We start from the raw sequence: 22,336 nt of genomic DNA, 5'->3' as shown, positions 1-22,336 counted from the left end.
CAAGCTGTTTTTCAGAGTGGCCGTTTTTCAGAGACAGTTTTGGAATTACCAATCTTCTTTTTTAGTCCGTTGTTGTTGTTGTTGTTGTTGTTGTTGTTTTGGGCACCCCTTCTACCCTTCTAGTTATTTCCACCTGTAAATGAATATGCACCTTCTTCACCATTTTTTTTAGTACTCGGACGTCATCCACATATAAACTTTTGATCGTTGGGTTTCGAGGCGACAAATTTTAATTAAACAATCTTCACTGGAACTCTGTTGTTTTTTTTTATTTTTTTTTTAATGTTTATTGTTGAGAGACGGAGAGAGACAGAGAATGAGCGTGGGGGGGGGGCAGAGAGACAGGGAGACACAGAATCCAAAGCAGGCTCCAGGCTCTGAGCCATCAGCACAGAGCACGCGGGGCTCGAACTCACAAACTGCGAGATCGTGACTTGAGCGGAAGTCGGACACTCAACCGACTGAGCCACTCAGGCGCCCCTGGAACTCTTTGTATAATGTGTTACATACTTCTGCGTCTTTCTTACTCGGTTTCCTTAGTTGCGTGGTTGTGATTCGCATTTCCCTGATGGCTGACGATATTGAACATCTTTTCGTGCGCTTGTTTTCTGTCGTGGACTGCACTGCTGACCCCAAAAGATGTGTCGAGGTCACCCCCCTCCCCGCCACCACCGTTTCCTGTGAATGGGATGTAATTTGGAAATAGGGTCTCTGCAGATGTAATCAAGTTAAGATGAGGTCATGTCCTTAGGGTATGTCCTAGTCCAGTATGACTGGTGTCCTTAGAAGAAGGGAAGAGACACAGACGGGCACACAGAGGAGCACATCAGGTGAAGACCGACACTCAGAGGGCAGACAGCCAGGTCACAACAGGGGCAGAGATTGTTGTGGTGGCAGGCCAGAGAACACCAGAGATGGCCTGCACCCACCAGAGAGGCAGCATGGCCCCTCAACACCTTGACTTTGGGCTTCTAGCCTCCAGCACTGTGAGAGATGAGATGTATCTTCGAAGCCCCCCAGGTTGTGGTACTTTGTTACACCGCAGCCCCAGGACACTTTTGCATCCATGCGTCTTCTCGGGCGAAGTGTCTGTTCCAGTCTGTTGCCTGTTTGTTAATTGGATGGTTTGTTTTCTTACTGTCGAGTTTATTTTTATTTAATGTTTATTTATTGATGGGGGGGGGTGCACGAGTGTGGGAGAGGCAGGGAGGGAAGGAGAGAGAGAATCCCAAACAGGATCCACGCTGTCACATAGATCCCAACACGGGGCTTGAACTCATGAACCCATGAGATTGTGACCTGAGCCAAAGTCAAGAGTTGGGACGCTTAACCAACTGAGCCGCCCAGGCACCCCTCTTACTGTCGAGTTTAGAGAGTTCTTTACATATTCTAGATCCAAGCTTTGGTCAGATATATGATTTGGAAATATTCTCTCCCAAACTATAGCTCATCTTTTCCCCTCTCTGGGCATTATCTTTCACAGAGGAAATTTTTCATTGTGATGATGTTCAGTTATCGATTTTTTAAAAATAGATTGTGGGATTTCAAAGGTAGGGATTCTCCCATTCAAGGGCCTCAAGAAGCCCCAGAGAGAGACCAAAAAAAAAAAAAAAAAAAAAAAAAAAAAAAAAAAGCCAAAGAGGAGAGGCAGCCAAGGGTAGACCCCTGGAGAAGAAAGAGCCAGAGGCTGGGGGCTGAAGCTGCCCTGGGTAGACCTGTAGGGGGCTGGCTTGGATGGAGACACAGGCCTGGGGGGCAGGGGTGGGCAGGGATAGGAGGAGGGAGCTGGACATGAGCCCCGAGTGCGCATGCCCAGAGGGTTACCGTGGATCCAAGAGGCAGAGGACAGCCAAACTTCCAGGCCTGGTTCTGGGCCCCTTGCCTTGGCACCTGCTTCCCGATTTGCTCCCTGAATTGCTTTATTTTTCCCACCAGCTGTAAATCCTTCCAGAGGCTCCAAAGATTCTTCCCGGCCCTGACACTCCTCCAAATCCACACTTGTGCCCCTGGCTGCCTCTCGGACATCTCTGCTTGTTTTCTCCTCATCTGCCCCCATGAACCTGTCCCTTCCTCCGTTTCCCCACCTACTTACCAATAGTCGTTTAAAATTGGGGTGCCTGGGTGGCGCAGTCGGTTAAGTGTCCGACTTCAGCCAGGTCACGATCTCACGGTCTGGGAGTTCGAGCCCCGTGTCAGGCTCTGGGCTGATGGCTCAGAGCCTGGAGCCTGTTTCCGATTCTGTGTCTCCCTCTCTCTCTGCCCCTCCCCCGTTCATGCTCTGTCTCTCTCTGTCCCAAAAATAAATAAAAAACGTTGAAAAAAAATTTTTAAATTAACATAGCGACAGGGGCATTGGGGTGGCTCCGTTGGCAAAGCATCTGACTCTTCCTGTCCACTCGCGTCGTGATTTCACACTTTGTGAATTCAAGCCCCACACTGGGCTCAGCCCTGATGGTGCGGAGCCTGCTTGGGATTCTGTCTCTCCTTCTCTCCGCCCCTCCCTCGCTTGTGCGTGCTCTCTCTCTCCCTCTCCCTCAAAATAAATAAATAAACTTTAAAATTAAATTCAATTAACAGAGCAACAGCAAAAAACTGGAGGTCATTGCTTTTCATTTTTTTATGCTTTCTTTATTCTATTTATTTATGTAATATTTTATTGCAGCACAGCAGCCGCATAGAAAAGCGCACGGAACAGAAATGAGTAGCTGGATGAATTTTCAGAACACGCCTGTGTAGCCAGTGGCCCCACGTGCCCTGCTCGGTCTCTGGTGTCCCCTCTCTCTCTGTTTCCCCCAGGACGAATCACCATTCTGGAGTCTATCCTCATAGGTTAGTTTTTAGTCTCGCCTGCTTTTAACTTTATATAAATGGGAAGCACACAGTAGGTCTACTTTGGGGTAGGGACCCCCCCCCCCAAGCTGCTTCTTCATTCCCCTTGCTGGGCAGTGTTCTCTCGGGTGAGAATTTGGAAGGACTTCTACTTTCTTTCTCACCCCCAACATCCATTTCATCACTGTATCTTATGGATTCTAGCTCAAAAATCTCTCCCTAATTCACGCCCACCTCTCCTCCCCACTGCCTCCCTGGGCATCAGCTCCGGCATGACTACCCCAGTGGTCCGCTGGACAGTCTCTGACGTCCTGTGCTTTGGACCCTCTCTACAGCTGCAATGATCTTTTAAAAATAGTCCTTTTGGGGTGCCCGGGTGGGGTGGCTCAGTCAGTCAGGCGTCTGACTTCAGCTCAGGTCATGATCTCACGGTTTGTGGTTCGAACCCCGCACTGGGCTCTGTGCTGACGGCTCGGAGCCTGGAGCCTGCTTCGGATTCTGTGTCTCCCTCTCTCTCTGCCCCTCCCCCTCTCACATTCTGTCTGTGTCTCTCTCTCAAAAATAAACATTTAAAAAATTGAAAGGAAAATAGTCCTTTTAACAAAATACAAACTCCTTAACTGTGGTCCTTATAGGATCACTGTCTGCAATCGTCTCGCTTCCTTGTTACTTCTCACTAGGTAAGTGCCTTCAGATCAGGGACCCTGTCGGCCTCGTCTGTCCCCAGACTTCCAGCTCTGACTCAGAGCCTACGGTGTAAGCACTCTGTTCATATTCACTGGATGAATAGATGGCTTACCAGGCCCTGCCACCCTGCACGTCTGGCCCTGCCCCTCCAAGCGCCCTCCAGGGAGACCAGCTGCTGTCAATTCTTCGGTCAACTCCGTCCCTCCACCGCTTGCCCCAGGGCCTTTATACATGCTAGTCCCTCCCAATAAGACAGGCGTCCTTCCTCTGGGACAATTCTACTCCCTACCCCATCGGATACTTACCCAGGTTGCTTGCTTCAACTAATGGAATTTGAACAGAGATGGCTTGTGCCACATCTGAGCAGAAGCTGTAAGAGCCCCAGGATGATTCTGCCCTTGCTCTCTTCCATCCGCACTGGGCAGCCTCTCCAGCCCAGAGTCGGGAATAAAGAAGACACGAGGGGCGCCTGGGTGGCTCAGTCGGTTGGGCGGCCGACTTCGGCTCAGGTCACGATCTCGCGGTCCGTGAGGTCGAGCCCTGCATCAAGCTGTCTGCTGTCAGCACAGAGCCTGCTTCGGACCTTCCACCTCTCTCTCTCTCTCTCTCTCTCTCTCTCTCTCTCTCAAAAATAAAAATTTAAAAAATTTTTAAGAAGTAATAAAATTTTTATTTATTCGTAGAGAGAGAGAAAGTAGGGGAGAAGCAGAGAGAGAGGGACAGAGAACCCCAAGCAGGCTCTGCACGCTGTTAGCACAGAGCCTGACTCTGGGCTTCAAACTCAAACTGTGAGATCATGACCTGAGCCAAAGTCAGACGCTTAACCACCCAGGCGCCCCTGCAAAGTACCTTTTGTCACGTAAGGAAAATGGTCACAGTTGCCAGGAATTGGGATGTGGACATCTTTGAGAGGGCATTATTCTGCCTACCACACTTATCACAGCGTAATTTACACTATGCTAACTAATCTACTATTTATAAAATAGTATATCAGCACTGCATGCTATTTATACAAGATACACATAAAACAGAAGGATATAAAGGGTTTGGAAGCACAAGGATAGGGGAAAAATCAAGCAAATGCTAAAAGAAAGCTAGAGTAGCTACATTAGTATAAAAAAAAAATAAATTTCAGGTTAAAAGCATTACTTGACAGAAAGAGGGTGCTTGCATCATGATTTTCAAAATATATAGCAATTTTAAGTTTATTTACTCTTAAAAATAAAGTCCACAAGCCATAAAGATATGTAAGTATATACATAGTAGATAGAACCACAAGGGAAAACAAATAGCAATAAAGCAATAAAAGTATGTAAATTTATATATATAATATATACACATAACATATATATATATATATATATAAATGGATAGAACCACAAGGAAAAACAGACAAATCACAGTTGTAGATTTGATGGTGTGTGCAGGCAAAAAAATTAGCAAAGCTATAAGAGATATGAAGAAAGTGGTTTGGGGCGCCTGGGTGGCGCAGTCGGTTAAGCGTCCGACTTCAGCCAGGTCACGATCTCGTGGTCCGTGAGTTCGAGCCCCGCGTCGGGCTCTGGGCTGATGGCTCAGAGCCTGGAGCCTGTTTCCGATTCTGTGTCTCCCTCTCTCTCTGCCCCTCCCCCGTTCATGCTCTGTCTCTCTCTCTGTCCCAAAAATAAATAAACGTTGAAAAAAAAAATTAAAAAAAAAAAAGTGGTTAATGAATTTGACCTAGTGGACAAATAGGGAGCGGTGCACCTAAATGCAGAAAAGCATACGCAGAACATTTTCCAATAAATTAATTGATTAAATTCTAGACCAGAATGCACCTCAACTAATTTCAAAGTACTCAAATCATTGTGGTTTTTGGCCACAGTGCCATTAAGTTAAACATCACCAATAAACAGATAAATAGAAAAAAAAAATTGGACACTAAGAAACGTTTCATGACATTTCCGGGCTAAGGGAAAAACACACACACACAACAAAAGTTAGAAAATAGGTAATAGATTTGTGTTGTTTGAGACTGCAATCATAATGAAAATATCACGTATCAAATTTGGGCGACACAGCTAATAATTCTCAGAGAGGAAGTTATGACCTCAAATGCAAATATTGGAACGTAAGAAAGGGTGAAAGCTAATGAACAAAACTCTGTCTTAAAAAGTCACAAAACAGGGGCGCCTGGGTGGCGCAGTCGGTTAAGCGTCCGACTTCAGCCAGGTCACGATCTCGCGGTCCGGGAGTTCGAGCCCCGCGTCAGGCTCTGGGCTGATGGCTCAGAGCCTGGAGCCTGCTTCCGATTCTGTGCCTCCCTCTCTCTCTGCCCCTCCCCCGTTCATGCTCTGTCTCTCTCTGTCCCAAAAATAAATAAAAATGCTGAAAAAAAAATTAAAAAATAAATAAATAAAAAGTCACAAAACAAAAGGGGGGGGGGGATTCGGGGTAGCTGAGGACCACAGCAGCTGCCTGGATCCCCATTTCTCGGTGTTTCCTCCCCAAACAAATCAGAATAACAAGAGTGGGGATTAAAACTCTGCTGAAACCACAGCCTCAGCATAACTTGAAAGTAGAGAGTGTCCAAACTTGAAAATAACTGTAAATAATAATAAAGCCCACCCAATCACAGCGCGGACCCCACCCCACCGGCCACCAGGCTTCGCGCTTAGAGAAACCAGGGACAAGGGGTTGGCAACAGGGCCCAAGGTTGATCCAGAAACTCCGCCGCTAAGACTGTTCTGCCACAGTCTGAAAATGCTGGGAGAATGTCCTGGGAGGTCAGAGCTTACACTACCGGGAAGAAATTTAAAAGTGGGTGGGATTTGGGGGGGGGGGGGGTCAGTCTTTAAAACGCATAGGTTCTGGGGCGCCCCACTGGCTCAGTTGATGGAACCGGACCCTATCTGTGGGTCATCAGCTCAAGCGCCACGTTGAGCATAAAACTTACTTAAAAAAATAAAAAAGGGGGCGCCTGGCTGGCTCAGTCGGGTAAGCCTCCCACTTCAGCTCAGGTCATGATCTCCCCGTTGGGGAGTTCGGGCCCCACGACGACAGCTCGGAGCCCGGAGCCTGCTTCGGATTCTGTGTCTCCCTCTTTCTCTGCTCCACCCCCACTCACGCTCTGTCTCTGTCTCTCTCTCAAAAAGAAATAAAATAAAATAAAATAAAATAAAATAAAATAAAATAGGTTCTGGAAGAAGGAAAAAAAAGGCGAAAATGAGCAAGGGGTGTCCTTGAGCAACTGGGTGGTGGAGGGGGTAAAAAACAAAAGGGGAAAATTCAGGGTCTTACAACGCAAAAAGGGAAAAGTTGGAGGCCACAAGCCCCTCCCCCCACCAAACAAATGAAAATCCACTCGACTGTGGACTTTGCTATATTGACAGGAGAGAGTGCTGTTGAACTAGGAATCTTGTAAGACACTCACTACCACAAAAATGAAAAGGAAGATCATTAACAGATCTGTATGGAGCTATTATTAAAAACCAAAACAAGGTGGGGGGCACCTGGCCGACTCGGGAGAGCACGGGACTCTTGATCTCAGGGTCACGAGTTCAAGCCCCACATTGGGTGCAGAGCCTACTTAAATAGGGGCACCTAGGTGGCTCAGTTGGTTAAGCGGTGGACTTCTGCTCAGTCATGATCTCACTGTTCATGAGTTCAAGCCCCACATCGGGCTCGCTGCTGTCATCGCAGAGCTCACTTCTGATCCTCCATACCCACCTCCCTCTCTCTCTGCCCCTCCCCCGCTCATTCACACTCTCTCTCTCTCTCTCTCTCAAAATAAACTTTTTAATTCATTAATTAAAAGAACCCCAAATCAGAAAATGAAACACATCAACTGAGGAAACTCCCCCCCCAAGAAAAAACAACCATGAATCCAAAGAAACAAAATATTCAGAACAACAACAAACAAACCCTAATCACGCTCCAGTCGCAAAGAAAGCATCGGTAAGTTCGATAAAGTAGAAATGGCAACAGTATTCTCTGAGCACGACGCAATAAAATGAGAAATTATTCATAAACACAAAACCAAAAGTAATTTGGGGAAAACAAACCGGAATACAAAGTTCTAAAAAGTACCGATAATGAAAATACTACCTAGCAGTGTGGGGCAGAGGCTCTGCCCAGGCGGAAAGGCAGGCCGTGAGGGTGAAGAGCTCCAGGGGTGCATGGGTGGCTCAGTTGGTTGAGCTTCAGACTCTTGATTTCGGCTCAAGGTCGTGGGATCGAGCCCTGGGTGGGGCTCTGTGCTGAGGTGGAGACTGCTTAAGCTTCTCTCTCTCTCTCTCTCTCTCTCTCTCTCTCTCTCTCTGTGCCTCTCTTCCATTTGCTATTTCTCTCTCTAAAATAAAAAATAAAATAGGGGGCGCCTGAGTGGCTAAGTTGGTTCAGCGTCTGACTTCAGCTCAGGTCATGATTTCACGGTTCATGGGTTCGAGCCCCTTGTCGGGCTCTGTGCTGACAGCTCAGAGCCTGGAGCCTGCTTCGGATTCTGCCTTTCCCTCTCCCTGCCCCTCCCCTGCTCCCACTCTGTCTCCCTCTCTCTCTCCCTCTCCCTCAAAAAATAAAATAAACATTAAAAATTAAAAAGATAATAAAATAAAATCACATGTAGATACAGAAAAAGCATTCAACAACATCCAACACCCATTCATGATAAAAACTCTCAGTAAACTAGGCATAGTGAGAAACTTCCCTAATTTCATAGAGTATCTACAAAAACCCCACAGATAACATCACACTTGATGGTGAGAAACTCAAAGCTGTGCAAATAAAATCAGGAACAAGGCAAGGATGTGCCCTCTCATCACTGTTTTTCAACATCGCACTGGAAGTATTAGCTAATGCAATCAGACAAGAAAAGGAAATAAAAGGGGTACAGATTGGGAAGGAAGAAATAAACCTGATTCTTGTTCATAGACGATATGATCATCGATGTAGAAAATCTGAAAGGATCAACAATAAATTCCTAGAACGAATAAGTGATTATAGCGAGTTTGCAGAATACAAGGCTAATATACAAAAGTCCATTGCTTTCTGGGGTGCCTGGCTGGCTCGATTGGAGCATGTGACTGTTGATCTCAGGGTTGTGAGTTCGAGCCCCACGTTAGGTGTAGAGATTACTTAAAAAAAAAATCTTAAAAATAAAAAAAGTCCATCTCTTCCCTATTCACAAGCAACGGACAAGTCGAATTTGAAGTTAAAAACACAAAACCATTTCCATTAGCATCCCCCGAAAATGAAATACTGAGGTATAAATCTACCACAACGTATACAAAATCTATATGAGGAAAACTGTAAAACTCGGATGAAAGAGATCAAAGAAAGACTAAATAAATAGAACGATATTCCATATTCATAGCTAGGAAGGCTCAACATTGCCAAGATGTCGATTCTTCCCAACTTAATGTATGGATCCAGTGCAATCCTGAGAAAAATTCCAGCAAGTAATTTTGTGGATATCAACAAACGGATTCTAAAGTTTACCTGGCGAGGCAGAAGACCGCAAGAGCCAACTCAATATCGAAGGGCAGAAGGACTACACTACCTGATTTCAAGACTTACTGAAAAGTTACAGTTTATCAAGACAGTGTGGTGGGGGGGCGGGGGGGGTGGGGAGTAGACATATAGATCGATGGAACAGAATAGAGAGCCCAGAAATAGAGCCACATAAATATAAACAACTGATTTTCGACAAAGGAACAAAGAAATACAGTGGAGAAAATACAGTCTTTTCAACATCGGTCTGGAACAACTGGATATGTACACACAAAAAAAACGAATCTAGACACAGACATCACACCCTTCACAAGAATTCACTAAACACGGATCATACGCCTCAATGTGAAATATCAAACTATAAACCTCCTAGAATATAACATTGGAGAAAATCTAGCCGACCTTGGGTCTGGCCACGACGCCCCTGCCCCCAGTCCTTTTGAGGTATACTTGACATAGAACATGACATTGAAGGTGTAAGATCATGACTTTTAAGATACGACACCAAAGGCATGATTCATGGGAGAAAGAGACGTTAAGCTGGACTTCCTTAAAATGAAAAACTTCTGTTCTGCAAAAGATAATGTCAAGAAAAAAAAAAAAGATAATGTAGGGGCGCCTGGGTGGCGCAGTCGGTTAAGCGTCCGACTTCAGCCAGGTCACGATCTCGCGGTCCGTGAGTTCGAGCCCCGCGTCAGGCTCTGGGCTGATGGCTCAGAGCCTGGAGCCTGTTTCCGATTCTGTGTCTCCCTCTCTCTCTGCCCCTCCCCCGTTCATGCTCTGTCTCTCTCTGTCCCAAAAATAAATAAACGTTGAAAAAAAAAATTAAAAAAAAAAAAAAAAAGATAATGTCAAGAGAATGAGGAGACAAGCCACAGACAGGGAGAAAGTACTTACACAAGACACATCGGGGAGGGGACTGGTGTCCAAAATATACAAAGAACCCTTAAAACTCAACAATAGGAAAACAAACCGATTCAACATGACCTTACTATCATCAGGCTGTGTTCCTGGACAGCTTCTCGGGCTGGGAAGGCAAGCAGAACACACATTCCGAGGGTGGGGGAGAGGGTGAGGAGCCCCCAGTTGCCTGGATCCAGCTGGCGGGGCGACTGGCAGCCACGTCCTCTGGATGACCTCCTCCAACACACGACCAAGTGGGCTTTGTTCCAGAAATTCAAGATGGGCTCAATGTTAAGAGGTCCATTAATATTACACAGCATATTAATAGATTTAAGGGAAAATTTGTATGATTATATTCTTTAAAAAAAAATGTTAATGTTTATTGATTTTTGAGAGAGAGAGAGACAGAGTGTGAGTGGGGGAGGGGCAGAGAGCGAGGGAGAAACAGAATCCAAAGCCGGCTCCAGGCTCTGAGCTGGCAGCACAGAGCCCGACGCGGGGCTCGAACTCACCAACTGTGAGAGCCAGAGTCGGACGCCCAACTGACTGAGCCACCCAGACGCCCCGTATGATTTTATCCTTAATGATGAAAAAAAACCTTCCACAAACTTCAACACCCTGTTCACATAAAAACATTGAAGAACATAGAAATTGAAAGATATTTTATATACGCATATATACGGTATATATGTGTATACATTAATATATGCATGTATAGATGTATGATATGTACATAATGCCACATATTATTAAGTATAACAGCAATTGTATAATCCTAAAATATGATATATTAATACTACATGCCTTATTTATTTATTTATTTATTTATTTATTTATTTTGAGAGAGAGAGACAGAGACAGAGAGACAGAGAGAGACAGAGCATGTGTGTGAACAGGGTAGGGGCAGAGAGAGAGGGAGGGAGAGAATCCCAAGCAGGCTTCTTGCTGTCAGTGCGGAGTCCAAGTGAGGCTCGATCTCACGAACCTCAACGACCCAAGCCAAAATGCTTAACTAACTGAGCCATCCGGGCACTCCACTAATATTATACATCTTAATTCTGATGCCAGTATCTAACTAAAAGTGAAAACACTAGAAACATTTCATGAAGTTCAGGAACAAAGGCAGAAATGCCCACTTTCTCTGCTGCTCAACATTGTACTACAGGTATTAGCCATTTGTGGGAGATAAGAAAAATAATTTAGAAGCATAAAGAAGGACATAAAAGTGTGCCTTTTTGGAGATAATGACAGTATACCTATAAAACCCAAGGAAATCGATGATAAAACTAACTCAGACTATAAAATATTTCTAATAAGTTGACTGGATAGAAAATTAACACACAGAAAGCAATAGTCTTTATACACAATAAACACTAATCAGAAAATGTAATGGCAGAGAAATCTATTTACAACAGCAACAAAGAAGATTGATTCCCTAGGAAGAAACCTAACAAGAAATCTGTAAAGCCTAAATGAGGAAAACTTTAACATATTGCTAAAAAAATAAAAGTAAAAGTAAAATATTGCTGAAAGACACAACAGTAGGTGTGAACAAATGGGAAAACATCTTTGTTCTTGGAATGGGGGTCCCATCAACTTTATAAAGATGTCAGTTATTGTTAATTTTTTTTCTTTTATTTGAGAGAGAGAAAATGCAAGTGGGGGAGAGGGGCAGAGGAAGAGAGAATCCCAAGCAGGCTCCACACTCAGCGCAGAGTACAACTTGGGGCTCGATCCCACAACTCCAGGATCTCGACCTGAGCCACAGCCAAGAGTCAGACGCTCAACTGACTAAGCCACCCAGGCACCCCAAGTTAATTTATTATTTTAACGCAACCCCAATAGAAATAGCCAGCAACTTAGACAACTTGATGCTAAAGTTCATGCTGAAAAAGTAGTCAGGAAAATACTGGGAACAACAACAACTAGGAAGAAAGATTTGGGAGCCGTCCTCCAAGGTGTCCCCCAGTGACGTCACTTCCTTTTGTAATCCCTTCCTGCACTGTTCCTGGGTTGAACCAATAAAATGCAACAGAGGTGATAATATGTCAGTTCTGAGACTAGGTTGTAAAAACCGAGGTTTCCATATTGGGCCTCTCTTCCTTTCTCCCTCTTGGATCAGTTATTCTGAGGGAAACCATGCTGTGAGCAGTCCCATGGAGAGCCTCATGCCGGAAGGAACTGAGGTCTCCAGATAGGGACGAACTGAGGCCAACCCACAACCATATGGGTGAGCTTAGAAGGTGACTCTTCAGGCTTCAGCCTCCGTGGAGCCTTGAGTTGACTGTGCACTTGCCTAACAGCTAGATTAGCCAGAGTCCTCAGCCCTACACTGTTCCCAGATTCCTGGCACACCCAGAAGCTGCTAAAACACAGTAGATCGAGAGCTATCACACGACAGATCGCTATACAGAGGACTAACAGGCTCTAAAACATACTATAAAGCCTCTGTGATGAACACAGCATAGCAGTGCTAGATGGATAGACAAACCAATGGAACAGAGTACCGTGGAAATTTGGTATAGGAAAGGAGGCACAAAGGCATCTCAACTCACTAGGGAAAAGATGGCCTTTATAATAAATGGTGTGGGGCAACTGACTAACCATTTGGACAAAGACAAAAAATAGACCCATTCCTTACCCTATACATGAGTCGTCGGCTCAGGAATCTGAACGTAAAATACAAAACCACAAAAGCACTAGAAGAAAATATGGGTGCATTTCTCTTTAACCTCTGAGTAGAAAAGGGCTTTCTAATTCTGATTCAAAATCCAGAGAGAATAAAAGAGAAGATTAATAAGTTTGACTACCTCACACGAAGATCTTTGCACAGCAAAAATGCCATAAACCAGGGGCGCCTGGGTGGCTCAGTCGGTTAAGCTTCCAACTTCAGCTCAGGTCATGATCTCACAGTTCGTGAGTTTGAGCCCCGACTCGGGCTCTGGGCTGTCAGCTCAGAGCCCACAGCAGATCCTCTGTCTCCCTTGCTCTCTGCCCCTCCCCTGCTTGCACGCTCTTGCTCTTTCTCTCTAAAAAGTAAATGAAACATTATTAAAAATGCCATTGGGGCGCCTGGGTGGCTCAGTCGGTTAAGCGTCCGACTTCGGCTCAGGTCATGATCTCACAGTTCGTGAGTTCGAGCCCCGCATCGGGCTCTGTGCTGACAGCTCAGAGCCTGGAGCCTGTTTCAGATTCTGTGTCTCCCTCTCTCTCTCTGACCCTCCCCCATTCATGCTCTGTCTCTCTCTGTCTCAAAAGTAAATAAACGTTAAAAAAAAAAAAAAAATGCCATAAACAAGCTGTGACCGCCATCGTAGGACCACCAGAGGGCACATCGGGAGACAAAAATCATTACGCTGAGGATGTCAGAGTAGAAACATAAGAAAATGCTAGATCTCTGATGACATCATCAAGCCACTTAATTATCAGAGGAATGTACCACCTACTCGGACTTCTTTTATATGAAATAATAAATGTCCTTTATTTTAAAGCCTTTAAAGAGGAGCCTTTTACTTGCTGTTGAAATTATCTCGTGTTAACACTTGATCCCCATAAAACATGCCAGCCATAGAAACATTGTATATAAAACAGAAAACAAAAGCTTCTCACAGTTTCCAAAGACACGGACAAATGAAGACAAAATTTGTCGACCTGTATCCTTAATATAGAAAGAACTATTACAACTTGAGAGACGAAAAGACCAAAACTCTGATTTTATTTTTTTATAAAAAAAAATTCTTTTTAACCCTGATTTTTAAAAAGGAAAAAAGATCTGAACGGAAAATTCACAGAATAAAAGACATAAAAATCTTTCTCAGGGGCACCTGGGTGACTCAGTCGGTTGAGTGTCTCACTCTTGATGTTGGCTCAGGTCATGACCCCAGGGTCGTGGGATCAAGCCCTGGCCTCTGTGCTGAGTGTGGAGCCTGCTTGAGATTCTCTCTCTCTCTCTCTCTCTCTCTCTCTCTCTCTCTCTCTCCCTGCCCCTCTCCCCCATTCTTGCCGTTACAGGTTATGGTCGCGTACGAACTCCAAAACAGCAAGAGCGATCGCACAAAACCAAGTTTATGATGGCCGGGCCAGACGGGGAGTAACAGTTCCCGAAAGTCTGGCCCCGAACTAGGTTTGAAGATTTCTTACAAAGGCTGCACAAACCAATCAGGTTACGAAAGGTGGTAGTTGAAATGGGCGGGCCCCGGGGCGCCTGGGTGGCTTGGTCGGTTAAGCGTCCGACTTTGGCTCAGGTCATGATCTCACTGGTCCATGAGTTCGAGCCCCGCGTCGGGCTCTGTGCTGACGGCTCAGAGCCTGGAGCCTGTTCCAGATTCTGTGTCTCCCTCTCTCTCTGCTCCTCCCCTGTTCATGCTCTGTCTCTCTCTGTCTCAAAAATGAATAAACGTTAAAAAAAATTTTTTTTTTTAAATAAAAAGAAATAGGCGGGCCCCAATCACATTGCCTTAGAGTTATTTGAAACATAACTTGCTGACTCCAGCTAGTTGAACGCTGAATCATGTTGTTCGTAATGTTAGTTTTTAATCTAGTTAGAGCAGGATGGGGTGACCAAGTTTGGGGAAGTATGATTACGCCAAGCAGTTTACGGAAGCCAAACAAGCCATTAAGAGGAAGCTTTAATTGTCAGTAACTCAGCAATGTGGATTTAAGCAGAACTAATATTCAGGCAATAGGAACGCAGCATTTTAGCGACGATATCTTATTTCTGTGGAAGCCCAACGTAAACATTGGCTCGGTATCCCAGGTCCTAAGGTCCTCTTAGGTTCACATATAGTTTATTCTTGGACGCTGGGATGTTAACTATGTTTTATTCTTCAACATTGCTCTCTCTCTCTCTAAAATAAAAATAAATTTGAAAACAAAAAGTATGAATCTTTTTCAAACGCGCAAAAACATGTTCAAACTCACTTAAGTAAATGAAATTAAATCAACACCGAAACAACCATCAGATTGGTAAAAAAAGTAAGCAATACCAACATATTTTGTTGGTGAGGCTGTGGGGAAACAGACCTCATATGTCGCCAGGGGAAACGGGAACTGGTATAACAACCCTTCCCCAGGGAAATTTGGCAACTTCTAGCAAAGCTACATATGGACTTACTTTTTGGCCCAGCGATGCCACTTCTAGGAAATTCCCCTGAGAATACATCTCCAACAATACGAAAGCATACAGGCAGATTATTTTTTTTTTTAACATTTATTTATTTTTGAGACAGAGAGAGACAGAGCATGAACAGGGGAGGGGCAGAGAGAGAGGGAGACACAGAATCGGAAACAGGCTCCAGGCTCTGAGCTGTCAGCCCAGAGCCCGACGCGGGGCTCGAACTCACGGACCGTGAGATCGTGACCTGAGCCGAAGTCGGACGCTTAACCGACCAAGCCACCCAGGCGCCCCATACATGCAGATTATTTACTGCAGCTTTGTCTGTCATTGCAAATAATTGAAACAAACTTTGCATACTATACCATATGTGGGAGGTGGGTGAATAGCTTTGGTACATATAGACAATGCAGCTATAAAAAAAAAAAAAAATGAGAAAAATCTCTATGAACCACGAGGGAGTAATTTCCAGCAGCAGATAGGGTGCTACCCGTACGAGGGAAGAGATTTTAAGAAAATAGACATACATCTGTTCCTTTGTGCAAAAAGAAAGACAAGAAAGATAAGCCAGAATGAATGACATTTATTACTTTTATGGAGTAGGTGGGAAACGGGTTAGAAAGAATCCAGGGGGCGCCTGGGTGGCTCCGTTGGTTGAGCCTCTGACCCTTGATTTCAGCTCAGGTCATGATCTCACGGTTCGTGGGTTCGAGCCCCACGTCGGGCTCTGTGCTGGCAGTGCAGAGCCTGCTTGGGATTCTCTCTCTCCCTCTCCCTCTCTGCCCCTCTCCCACTCTCTCTCTCTCTCTCACTCTCTCTCTCTCTCAAAATAAATAAACATTAAAGAAAAGAAAGGAAGAAAGAATTCAGGAATGAAACTGGCATAGAAGGGGTAAGGGAAGAATGTGAGTACAATTTTTGTATAGTGCTGACTCTTAGGTCCGCCTGCTCCCCAAAACAAGAAATAAATAAAGTCAACCAGAATGTGGTGGTGGTGGGGGGGGTACCTAATAAGGAAAATAAACAGTAAGACATGAACTTAGCTGCATTAAAAACGAGTAACATAACCATACTGAAGGTCGCCTGGCAGTATTTTGATTACATACAGTAAAGCAAAAGACAAAGGTTGCGCTTCAATTACAATATTTGTTTTTCAGAGCGGTATGGGTTAGAAATTCTGAAACTATCTAATATGTATATACTTGTATTGAGCAGGTAAGTAATACATTGTGGATGAAGAGAACGAGATTTGTCACTGTTGAAATAAGAAGTTACGAATAAGGAAAAGGGTAGTGTTGGATTGGAATCAAAGACATTAAATATAAACCTATGGGGGCGCCTGGGTGGCTCAGTCGGTTAAGCGTCCGACTTCGGCTCAGGTCACGATCTCACCATTCATGAGTTCGAGCCCCGCGTCGGGCTCTGGGCTGACAGCTCAGAGCCTGGAGCCTGCTTCGAATTTCGTGTCTCCCTCTCTCTCTGCTCCTCCCCTGCTCATGCTCTGTCTCTCTCCCTCTCTCTCCTTCAAAAATAAATAAAAACATTAAAAAAATTTTTTAAATATAAACTTATGATCGGGGCGCCTGGGTGGCTCAGTCGGTTGGGCGTCCGACTTCGGCTCAGGTCATGACCTCGCAGTTCGTGAGTTTGAGCCCCAGGTCGGGCTCTGTGCTGATCAAGCTCAGAGCCTGGAGCCTGCTTTGGATTCCGTGTTTCCCTCTCTCTCTGCCCCTTCCCCACTTGCACTCTGTCTCTCCCAAAAATAAATAAACATTTAAAAATTAAAAAAAAAAAAAAGAAGAAGAAGAAGAAGACGAAGCATCGAGAGCAGACGATGATGTCTAGCTCAAGCAGTCCGGCAAGGGGCAAATGCTTCCTTCCCCCACCTTTGGTTCTCTTCAGGCCCTCACTGGACTGGATGATGCCCACCCCCTTTGGGAAGGACTAACTGCTTCCCTGAATTCACTGATTCATACCTTCATTCCATCCTGAAGCACACTCCAGACACACCCCAAAATACTTAGCCAAATATCTGGGCACTTCGTGATCCAGTCAAGTTGACACATAAAATGAACCATCGCAGATAGTAATCGATTGTTACTTAAAAATAAAATAAATATGCATGAGCCTATACTCATATAAATAAATGGGGTAGAAGAAACAGCTCTTCTTTAAGTAGGATTCTAATAAATAAATGCGGAAGGAATGATAGAAACAGAAAATCAGGAGGCACCTGGGTGGCCTAGTCGCTTAAGCGTCTGATTCTTGATTTCGGTTCAGGTCAGCATCTCATGGTTTGTGAGTTTGAGCCCCGCGTCAGGTTCTGCGCTGACAGCCAGGAACAGGCTTGGGACTCTCTCTCTCCCTCTCTTTCTGCCCTTCCCCTGTTCTTTTGTACATGCGCGAGCTCTCTCTCTCTCTCTCTCTCTCTCTCTCTCTCTGTGTCTTAAAATAAATAAACATTTAAAAAATGAAAAGAAGTAGAAAATCATCATTAGGCCCACAGTAATAATTGTTGCATGAATCACTCATGGATGTTAAAATTAGTAAGTAAAGTATGATGAGAAACAAGATATTTACATCAATCCAAAGTATCTCCCCAGAGATGTTTGCTAATCACGAAGAGAAAAACCTGGAAGGCACCACCTTAACCAAGTGGTCAAAGCATACGTGTCCAGTTGTAAGACGTACCAACATCATGGACCATGTAAGATGCAGGACTTACAAGAGGACTTCACTTCTGGAGTATTCTTACCCAAAGCGAATCATCTCAAAGTACGCATGACAAAACATCAGAGAAATCCAAATTGAGGGATATTCTAGAAAATAGCTGGCCAGTACGCTTTAAAAAAACAAAAAAAGGGTCAGGTTCATGGAAGAAAGATAAGGCTGAGACATTGTTCCAGACTGGAGGAGACCAGGGAGGCATGACAAGGGTGGTAACCAGCCTCCAAAACGGCCTGAGAGAGGCTGCTATTCATGGAACACGGCTGACCTGTGTACCAACAGGATATTGTGAAAACCACACAGCGTGATTTCTGAAGCTAGGTCATCAAGGACTTTGCAACTCCAGCTGTCCTTTCTCTGGGTGAAGCCAGAGGCCACTCAACCAGCACCCTGGAGAGCCCCACGTGGTCGTGAACTAGAGCGTCCTGCAGTTACGTGAATAGGCCGCCTTGAAAGCGGATCCCCCAGTCCTAATCAAGACGTCAGATGACCACAGTCCAGGCTGACATCATGAACGCAACGTTCTCCGAGACCCTGACCCAGAACTACCCAACTAAGCAGCTCCCAAATTCCTGACCCACAGAAACTATGAGATAAAATATATACATACATGTATATATATATATATACATATATATATATATGTATATATATATATATATTTGTTGTTTTAAGCTACTAAGTGTTAGGGTAATTGTCACATAACAATAAATAATACAGCAGTGATATGCAATTTGGAATCCTGGAATCCTGGAATTCCTGGACCAGGAAAAAGACATTAGTGGGACCATTGACACAGATAAAACAAGGTCTATAGTTTAGCTAATAGTATTATGGCTCTGTTAATTTCCTGGTTTCAATACAGTCCTGTGGTTGTATAAGATGTTAGCATTAAGAAAAGTTTGGTGAAGGGTGTACAGGAACTCTTTGCACCGTTTTTGCAACTTCTTGCAAGCCTAAAATGATTTCAAAATCAATAGCTTTAAAAAAAGAAGAGAAAAATATTCCTAACGAAAGTAGAAGGAATAAACTTAACAAATACAAGAGCAGAAATGAATAAAATAGAAAAGGAATTTTGAAGTCAAAATTGGGTTCTTTGATAATACCAAGAAAATCGACAAACCTCTGGCAAGATTGATTCAGAATAATTATTTTTTATTATTTTTTTAAAAAGTATTTATTTTTTTATTTTGACAGAGAGAGAGAGAGAATGCGTCCAAGCAAAGGAAGGTCAGAGACAGTTACCATTTATTATAAATAAGTATCATTTATCAAGTCCCATGCTAGGCACTAAAAAATGTGGAATCTGCTCAATGTGTCACTGAAAATGGGAAATGGAGGGACGCTTGGGTGGCTGAGTCGGTTGAGCCTCCCCCTCTTGTTTTGTGCTCAGGTAATGATCTCACAGTTGGTGGGATCGAGCCCTATGTTGGGCTCTGCGCTGACAGCTCAGAGCCTGCTTGGAATTCTCTCTCTCCCTCTCTCTTTCTGCCCCCTCTCCTGCCACGTGTGTGCGCTCTTTCTCTCTGTCTCTCTCAAAGAAATAAACTTTAAAAAATAAAATAATATGGGGCACCTGGGTGGCTCAGTGGGTTAAGCATCCAACTTTGGCTCAGGTCATGATCTCACGTTCATGAGTTCAAGCCCCACGTCAGTGCGGAGCCTGGAGCCCTCTTTGAGTTCTGTGTCTCCCTCTCTCTCTGCCCTTCTCCCTCCCCTGCCCACCCTCTGTCTCTCTCTCTCTCTCAAAAATAAATAAACATTAAAAATGTTTTAAAAATAATAAATAATAAAAAATACAATAATAAAAAGTAGGGGTGTGGGAGTCAGAGAGATGTGTTGGGAGGAGGCAATGGAGAAACAGAAATGTTGCCAATGTTTTGTTTTTCAAATTTGGTGTTTATTATCGCACTCCATGGTTTATGTACATTTGACAACTATTTTGTACATACCAAGTATTTCACAATTTTAATTTTTTTAATGTTGATTGATTTTTGAGAAAGAGACAGAGACGGAGCTTGAGCGGGGGAGAGGCAGAGAGAGAGGGAGACACAGAACTCAAAGCCGGCTCTGGGCTCCAGCCTCCGCACTGTCAGGACAAAGCCTGACGTGGGGCTCGAACTCACAGACCGCGAGATCATGCCCTGAGCCGAAGTCGGAGGCTTAACTGACTGAGCCACCCGGGCGCCCCTCTTTCGCTTCCATTTTATTATTTTATTTTATTTTATTAAAAAAAATTTTTTTTTTCAACGTTTATTTATTTTTGGGACAGAGAGAGACAGAGCATGAACGGGGGAGGGGCAGAGAGAGAGGGAGACACAGAATCGGAAACAGGCTCCAGGCTCTGAGCCATCAGCCCAGAGCCCAACACGGGGCTCGAACTCACGGACCGCGAGATCGTGACCTGGCTGAAGTCGGACGCTTAACCGACTGCACCACCCAGGCGCCCCTTTCGCTTCCATTTTAAATGTCACTTCCTCATCCCATGTTTTGTTGTATTTTATTATTCACTACAAGGTGTGGCATTTAAATAGCTCCCTAACAATCTCCCTCACTTTCTATATCCCTGACTTCCAGCCAAATGCAGAGGGTCTCCAGGGCACTCCGTGGGCCCCCAGGGGATGGCAGAGCCACAAAGTGGAAGGAGCCTGGGTTCTTGCATAAACAGATGGGAGCCTGCCCTCTGATGGCCCCTCTCTCTATCAACACCTGGTGTATTAGTTACCTGTTGTTGTAGAAAAATTATCCCAGAGCTTTGTGGTTTCGATCAAAAAGCAATTTACTCTCTCTCTGTTCCGTGGGTTAGGACTTCAGGAGCAACAGAGCTAAAAGTCCTGACTCACCATCTCTCGTGAGGTTTGCGATCAAGATGTCAGCCGGAGCTTGGCACAAAACAGACACTCAGATCAATAGAGCAGAATAGAGAACCCAGAAATGGACCCACAGACATATGGCCAATTAATCTTTGAAAAGAAGGAAAGAATATCCAATGGAATAGAGACAGTCTCTTCAGCAAGTGGTATTAGGAAAACTGGACAGCGACATGCAGAAAAATGAACCTGGACCCCTTTCTTACACCAGACACACACAAAAAACTCAAAATGGATGAAAGATCTAAGCATAAGACAGGAAGCTATCAAAATCCTCGAGGAGAAAGCAGGCAAAAACTTCTTTGACCTTGGCCGCAGCAACTTCTTACTCAAAACATCTCCGGAGGCAAGGGAAACAAAAGCAAAAATGAGCTATTGGGACCTCATCAAAATAAAAACTCCGCACAGCAAAGGAAACAATCAGCAAAACTAAAAGGCAACCGACAGAATTGGAGAAGATATTTGCAAGTGACATAGCAGATAAAGGGTTAGTATCCAAAATCTATAAAGAACTTACCAAACTCAACACCCCAAAAAGGAATAACCCAGTGAAGAAATGGGCAAAAGACATGAATAGACACTTCTCCAAAGAAGACATCCAGATGGCCAACAGGCACATGAAAAGATGCTCCACATCACTCATCATCAGGGAAATACAAATCAAAACCACACTGAGATACCACCTCACACCAGTCAGAGTGGCTATCATTAACAACTCAGGCAACCACAGATTTGTCGAGGATGCGGAGAAAGAGGATCTCTTTTGCATTGTTGGTGGGAATGCAAACTGGTGCGGCCACGCTGGAAAACAGTGTGGAGGTTCCTCAAAAAACTAAAAATAGGGGCGCCTGGGTGGCGCAGTCGGTTAAGCGTCCAACTTCAGCCAGGTCACGATCTCGCGGTCTGTGAGTTTGAGCCCTGCGTCGGGCTCTGGGCTGATGGCTCAGAGCCTGGAGCCTGTTTCCGATTCTGTGTCTCCCTCTCTCTCTCTGCCCCTCCCCCGTTCATGCTCTGTCTCTCTCTGTCCCAAAAATAAATAAACGTTGAAAAAAAATTTAAAAAAAAACAAAAACTAAAAATAGAACTACCCTACGACCCAGCAATGGCACTGCTAGGCATTTATCCAAGGCATACAGGTGTGCCATTTTGAAGGGACACAAGTACCCCCATGTTTATAGCAGCACGATCGACAATAGCCAAAGTATGGAAAGAGCCCAAATGTCCACCGATGGATGAATGGATAAAGAAGATGTGGTATATAGATACAATGGAGTATTACTCGGCAGTCAAAAAGAATGAAATCTTGCCATTTGCAACTACGTGGATGGAACTGGAGGGTATTACACTAAGCGAAATTAGAGAAAGACAAAAATCCTATGACTTCACTCATATGAGGACTTTAAGAGACAAAACAGATGAACATCAGGGAAGGGAAGCAAACATAATATAAAAACAGGGAGGGGGACAAAACAAAAGAGACTCTTCAATACGGAGACCAAACTGAGGGTTACGGGAGGGGTTGTGGGAGGGGGGATGGGCTAAATGGGTCAGGGGCACTAAGGAATCTACTCCTGAAATCATTGTTGCCCTAGATGCTAACTAACTTGGATGGAGATTTTAAAAATAAATTAAATTTTAAAAAAGAGAGAGATGCCAATCAATCAATCAATCAATCAATCAAAAAGATGTTGGCCCGAGCTGTCATCATCTGAAGGCTTGG

Source organism: Felis catus, chromosome D1, assembly GCF_018350175.1.
Source record: "Felis catus isolate Fca126 chromosome D1, F.catus_Fca126_mat1.0, whole genome shotgun sequence".
Classification (NCBI taxonomy): Eukaryota; Metazoa; Chordata; class Mammalia; order Carnivora; family Felidae; genus Felis; species Felis catus.
The sequence above is the reverse complement of the archived record's forward strand: the minus strand, read 5'-3'. Positions refer to the sequence as shown.